The sequence below is a fragment of the Oryctolagus cuniculus genome, chromosome 17 (genome assembly GCF_964237555.1).
Source record: "Oryctolagus cuniculus chromosome 17, mOryCun1.1, whole genome shotgun sequence".
Taxonomy (NCBI): Eukaryota; Metazoa; Chordata; class Mammalia; order Lagomorpha; family Leporidae; genus Oryctolagus; species Oryctolagus cuniculus.
The window spans coordinates 21,910,546-21,916,545 of NC_091448.1; positions in this window are offsets into that span (position 1 = coordinate 21,910,546).

Below are 6,000 nucleotides of genomic sequence, written 5' to 3' on the forward strand. Positions count from 1 at the left end.
GCAGTTAAAAGGAGGCATCGGCTTCTCGTGTGAACCTGCGATGAAGCTGGGATTATGCTGTTAAATCCCCACTTCAGAACCACCAGCCATCCACCCACAAGCGCTGCCACACACAGTGTCCGCACCTGGCCTCCTCCGGTGCAGGAGTGGCACCTTGTCGCTGCTCGCCGAGGGGCACACCTGGCTGAAGAACAATTGCCGTCTTAATGATGGGTGCATCGAGGCTTAGCACCTGCAAATGAAAGAGCCCCCGGCAGCGACAGGCCAGAGGGCGCGTGGAGCCTATTCAGCAGAGATCATGCTGACTCACGTGACAATGTTTCTTTGATCAGTGTGGTAGGGAAAATACTGACCTTAGTAGAAAAGGATGTCTAAACGTATTCGTAATTAGAAGATTGCTTGTAAATTCTGAAATTGCCAAGGCAGGTTTTTATCTACAGAATGACAGTTTCACCTGGCTGCACCGAATCATGCTACCTCTTACCCTCGAAGAATAAGCGCTTAGTGGCGGCTTTCCGAGTGGAAATGATGGAATTTTCCATCTACTGAACTGATTTATACTTCTCTAATAATTTCTTTTTGGCCCAAGGAGGGGAGGGGAGAGGAGAGGATGGGAGAGGAGGGAAGAGGGGAGGGGAGAGGAGGGAAGAGGGGAGGGGAGGGAGGGGAGGGGAGGGGAGGGGAGAAGCCAGCTTGCACTCCTGGACATTCAGGGGAAGTGAGGATCTTAGGTCAGCCACCCCCAGCATGCACGCAGCGCTGGCTGGGCGGCAGTTTCTAAGACAGCTCATTCCTTCCACAGTCAACTCAAAGTGTTTCCTCTCACTGAGCAACACACGGCCTCCCTAAAATTTCAGCCCCCTGTTTGTCACCTCGAAATCAAGTAGGTGAAATGTCAGCCTCTTCCAAGAAAAGATCTTCACGTGTTTCCAGACACGTGCCCTTGCCACCTGCCCTGCGACAGTTTCCATCCCTGCCTTCCTGTTGTGTCTTCTTGGCGAGCTCGGGGTTAAAGGAGGACTCTTCCTTCTCTACGGCTGAGGCCTCGACCCACGGGAAGGCACTGCTTTCTCTGCGTGGGTAAAACCCGAGCTCCTCCCGGTGCGCGTCCATCAGGGAACAGAATCTGTGCACTCGAAACCAACTGCCGGAAACAAAGGGGTCGTTCTCAAGGTCCCGGGCGGTGAGAACGTGTGTCACCAAGTGCCAGAAACCGAGTGTGGAGGAGCGTCTTCATATGCAGCCAAACGGGGAGCGAGCAAGTTGGCTTCACTTCCGAAAGCTCGGTGGTGTGCACGCCGCTGGCACAACCTTCCCAGTTCTGGGCCCCGCCTCTACTGCTATTCCTTAACGGCTTCCTTTGATTCAACTTCTTCCACTTGAATAATCCGTGTGCCGAGGAAACCGCATCAGTGCAGATGTAGAGCCGTTGTCCTTTGTCACGGAAGTGGTCCCCTGCGCCTATGCTGCAGTAATGCACCCTGGTTTTAAGCAAACATCTGAAAACATCCCGAGGATCCTACAGGCCACTCTGGATAGTGCTTTTTGGACAAGACTGCACGGACGATAGCGTTCCTGCCACCTGGGGATGCAAGAACCTCGTTCTTAGAAATTATCCCTGGGTTGGCCAGCGCCGCTGTTGCGCCAGCACCCCGGGTTCTAGTCCCGGTCGGGGTGCCAAATTCTGTCCCGGTTGCCCCTCTTCCAGGCCAGCTCTCTGCTGTGGCCCGGGAGTGCAGTGGAGGATGGCCCAAGTGCTTGGGCCCTGCACCCCATGGGAGACCAGGAGAAGCACCTGGCTCCTGGCTTTGGATCAGGGCAGTGCACCGGCCGTAGCAGCCATTTGGAGGGTGAACCAACAGAAGGAAGACCTTTCTCTCTGTCTGTCTGTCTGTCTCTCTCACTGTCTAACTCTACCTGTCAAAAAAAAAAAAAAAAAAAAAAGAAAAAAAGAAAAGAAAAAGAAACTATCCCTGGGTCAACAGCAGCTTCCAACTCAAGCAGAAAATGTAGAAAATTAAATTCATGATTACCTAATGATAAGAAAAGCCAGCACCTGTCCTGTGCCTGTGTGCTTTTCATATTCTTTTATTATTTCCTAGCTCCTACAGTAAATAGTACAGAAAAGTTGACTCCTACAAGCCAATGTTCCTGGGGAAGAAAAAACAGACTGGGGCTGTGGCACAAGGCACAAACAACAAGGAAATTGAAGTTCTAGGAAGTTTCACTGTGGATCAGCGAGGCCAGAGACCCAAGACAAAAGAACCCATGACAAAAGAATTTGCCAAGAATTCAACATCCTTCGCCACGTGCTGCTGCTCAATTTCCCATCATGCCAAGTCCCCATCAAGCTGGGGACTTTTGGCTTACAGCAGAATCCCTCTGATCTCACCCCAAATTGCAGGCAACAGCACTGTTAGCTGTCTGACCATTGCCAGTGGCACCAGATGTCCAAAACCAGTTCCCCGGGGGCCTAGAGTTTGATATGCTCCCCAAAAGCAAAACTAGTGCAACCCAGCACCTCAGGGATGAAATGAGCCTCGCGAGGGAGGGGAGGCAGCAGTGAGCGGTGGTTAAGAACAAAGGTTTGTAGCACAGTTCGGGGTTGAGTCTGCTTTTGTCACTTGAGCTTTCGCATCTGCACAGTAGAGGGGAAAATAGTATCAGTGTCCCAGGCTGATTGAAAAAGAAAACGAGGTTGTGTGAAAAGGCCCCTGTCCGTGCCTCCTACACACAAACACTCAGCGACTCGTAGCTGGAACTGCCGTTGGAGCTGTTGTTGGTGATGAAAGTGATGAGCACAATCATGAGACAGAACCCGGCCAGACGCTTAAAACATCCCTGCCCGCTCATTGGTTGCGTTCAAATTTAGCCAGCAAAGGCGTAACTTAATCAACTGCCGTATAACACCAGCTGAAGCTGTACTGGGCTAACAGGACAGACAGGCAGCTTGGAGTTAAGAGAAAGGAAGCCACTCTTTAACACTTTAACAAATCGTTGTTGAATTCCTACAAGGTGCCAGGCTCTGGGTAAACTGCTTTGCCCACATTATCTCACTTAACTCTACCCACAACCTCCCGGGAGCTATATAGTTAGGAATAGCTTGGGGGCTGGTGCTGTGGAGCAGTGGGTTAATGCCCTGGCCTGAAGCACCCGCATCCCATGTGGGCGCCAGTTTGAGACCCAGCTGCTCCACTTCTGATCCAGCTGTGGCTGGATCTCTGCTGTGGCCTGGGAAAGCAGGAGAAGATGGCCCAAGTCCTTGGGCCCCTGCACCTGCATGAGAGACCTGGAAGAATCTCCTGGCTCCTGGCTTCGGATCAGAGCAGCTCTGGCCATTGTGGCCAACTGGAGAGGAACAAGCGGATGGAAGACCTTTCTCTCTCTCTCTCTTTCTCTCTCTCTCTCTCATTTCTCTGCATAACTCTGACTTGCACATAAATAAATAAATCTTAAAAAAAAAAAGGAATAGCTCATCTCCATTTTACAGATGGAGAAACCAAGGTGGAGGTGAGATAACTTGCCTGGGTTATTCATTTGCAGTGGACTGGGGCTATGGGGGCCAGATCCTCCCACCTGTGAGATGCAAACTCAAACTGCCAGCCAAGGGCCCCTGTCTCTTCTGCAAATCCTGAGGTGCACTGACACTCTTCTCATAACCCCTCCAAATCGTCCAGTGACTTCTCTCAGAGGCTGAAGCACTGAGAAGCAGATCCTTCTCTTCACAGAGCAATGATAAAGGCCGACGCAATCATGGTCCGGGTGAGGCCATTTGTCCGGATGGAAACACCCCGTGCTGTAACGGCAGCACAGTTCTCATGTAGCCCTCCGCACAAAGCAGCTCTCACGGGTCCTGCCCCAGGATGGGGCGGGCAAGTGGAAGAGCAGGTGGAGGGCCCAGCGGTGCTCCTATCTGTCCTGACGCCTCGACAGCAGCACCCGCCTGTGAAGCAAAGTGGGGGCGAGGGCGCGGGAGGCTCCTGGTGAATGCAAGCTGATTTGCTGTTGCCTTCAGCCAGGCCAAGGCCCAGAGTGGGACCTGCGTGGCTCTTCTTGAAGACTAGACTTGTACAACATTTTTCTCATTCCCATCACCTCTTTGAATGGAAGTTTTGTGGCCTGCATTGTGGTGCTGTGAGCTAAGCCGCTGTCTGCAGCGCCGGCATCCCATATAGCTGCTAGTTCAAGTCCTGGCTAATCCACTTCTGATCCTGCTCCTTGCTAATGGCCTGGGAAGGCAGTGGAGGATGGCCCGAGTGTTTGGGTCCCTGCCACCCACGTGGGAGACCCAGATGAAGTTCCTGGCTCCTGGCTTCAGCCTGGCCAGTGCTGGCTATTGTGACCATCTGGGGAGTGAACCAGCAGGTGGAACATCTCTCTCTCTCTCTCTCTCTCTCTTTCTCTCTGTAACTCTTTCAAAATAAATAAATCTTTTTTTTTTTTTTTTTTTTTTTTTTTTTGACAGGCAGAGTGGACAGTGAGAGAGAAAGACAGAGAGAAAGGTCTTCCTTTGCCATTGGTTCACCCTCCAATGGCCGCTGCGGCGACGCACCGTGCTGATCCGATGGCAGGAACCAGGTACTTCTCCTGGTCTCCCATGGGGTGCAGGGCCCAAGCACTTGGGCCATCCTCCACTGCACTCCCTGGCCACAGCAGAGAGCTGGCCTGGAAGAGGGGCGACCGGGACAGAATCCGGCGCCCCGACTGGGACTAGAACCCGGTGTGCCGGCGCCACTAGGTGGAGGATTAGCCTAATGAGCCGCGGCGCCGGCTGTAAATAAATCTTTAAAAAAAATCTAGGAGATCAGTTTGGGGCAGGTATTTAGTCTAGTGGCTATGATGCTGACTGGGACGTCCACTTCCCAACTTCCCATATCGGAATGCCTGGCTTCTTATTGTTGCGGCTTCCTGCTAGCGTGCAGTCTGGGAGGCAGAAGGGATGACCACATGGCTGGGTCTCTGCATCCACATGGGAGACCTGGATGGAGCTTCCAGCTCCCAGCTTTCGCCTGACGGAACCCTGGCCACTGCGGGCACTTGGGGAGTGAACCAGCAGATGGGCGTTCTCTCTGTCTCTCTACCTCTCAGATAAATAACAATTTTTCCAAAGATAAGCTTATTTTGATACAAAAAAAATTGTATCAAGAGCTCTTCAACAAATTCATGGGAAACACAGATTATGGGGTTAAAAAAAAAACTTGCATGGGTTTGAAAATTTTCTGCACTAAAATGAACTTATCTGTGAATTCCATTTTCCAGACTTTCGGAAGTACAAGATCCGGTGTGCTGTGGCGCCTGTCTGGTAGAGCAAATGTCACTCAAAAGGACCACAGTCCAGCATTTGCTAAGTGCCCAGGAATGAAAACTTTGCACCAATGCGCCCTAGAAACACTGAATGCAGGGAGCTCCTCGTGGACTCCTGGGGACAGCAGGAACCATTTGGCAGGGGCCAGGTCCAGGCCAGGGAGAGGGGTAAGGACCCACAGGCCAGCTGGAGGGAGTTGTTTTAGCCCCAATCTGAAGCCAGCCCACCTCCCCTGAGGGCCCCCAGGGGCGGACAGAGCCCAGATAAGATGGGTGAACCCCTTGGCTTGATGTGTGAAAGGAGCAGACCAAAGTTCTAGCCACAGGAAGTTGGTTAAGTAGATGATGATACTGAAGGTATTTTGTGCATTAATGATAGGAAGACTGTGTGGCAACACGGGGCGGTGAGAAGGCCGCCAGGTGAGGTTGCTTCAAAAAGTATTTGTGTATCGGGATCATTGCCCGTAGGTGAAATATGCATCAGACGAGGAGAGAAGGTGGAAACCAGGCCGGGCTGTTCAGTGGTGAGAGTTTGGGTAACTTTCCTCCTTTCTTTATGCTTTTTTTCTAAATTGGGCTTAATTCAACAAGCCGGTTTTTTTGTTTGTTTGTTTGTTTTTGACAGGCAGAGTGGACAGTGAGAAAGAGAGACAGAGAGAAAGGTCTTCCTTTGCCTTTGGTTCACCCTCCAATGGC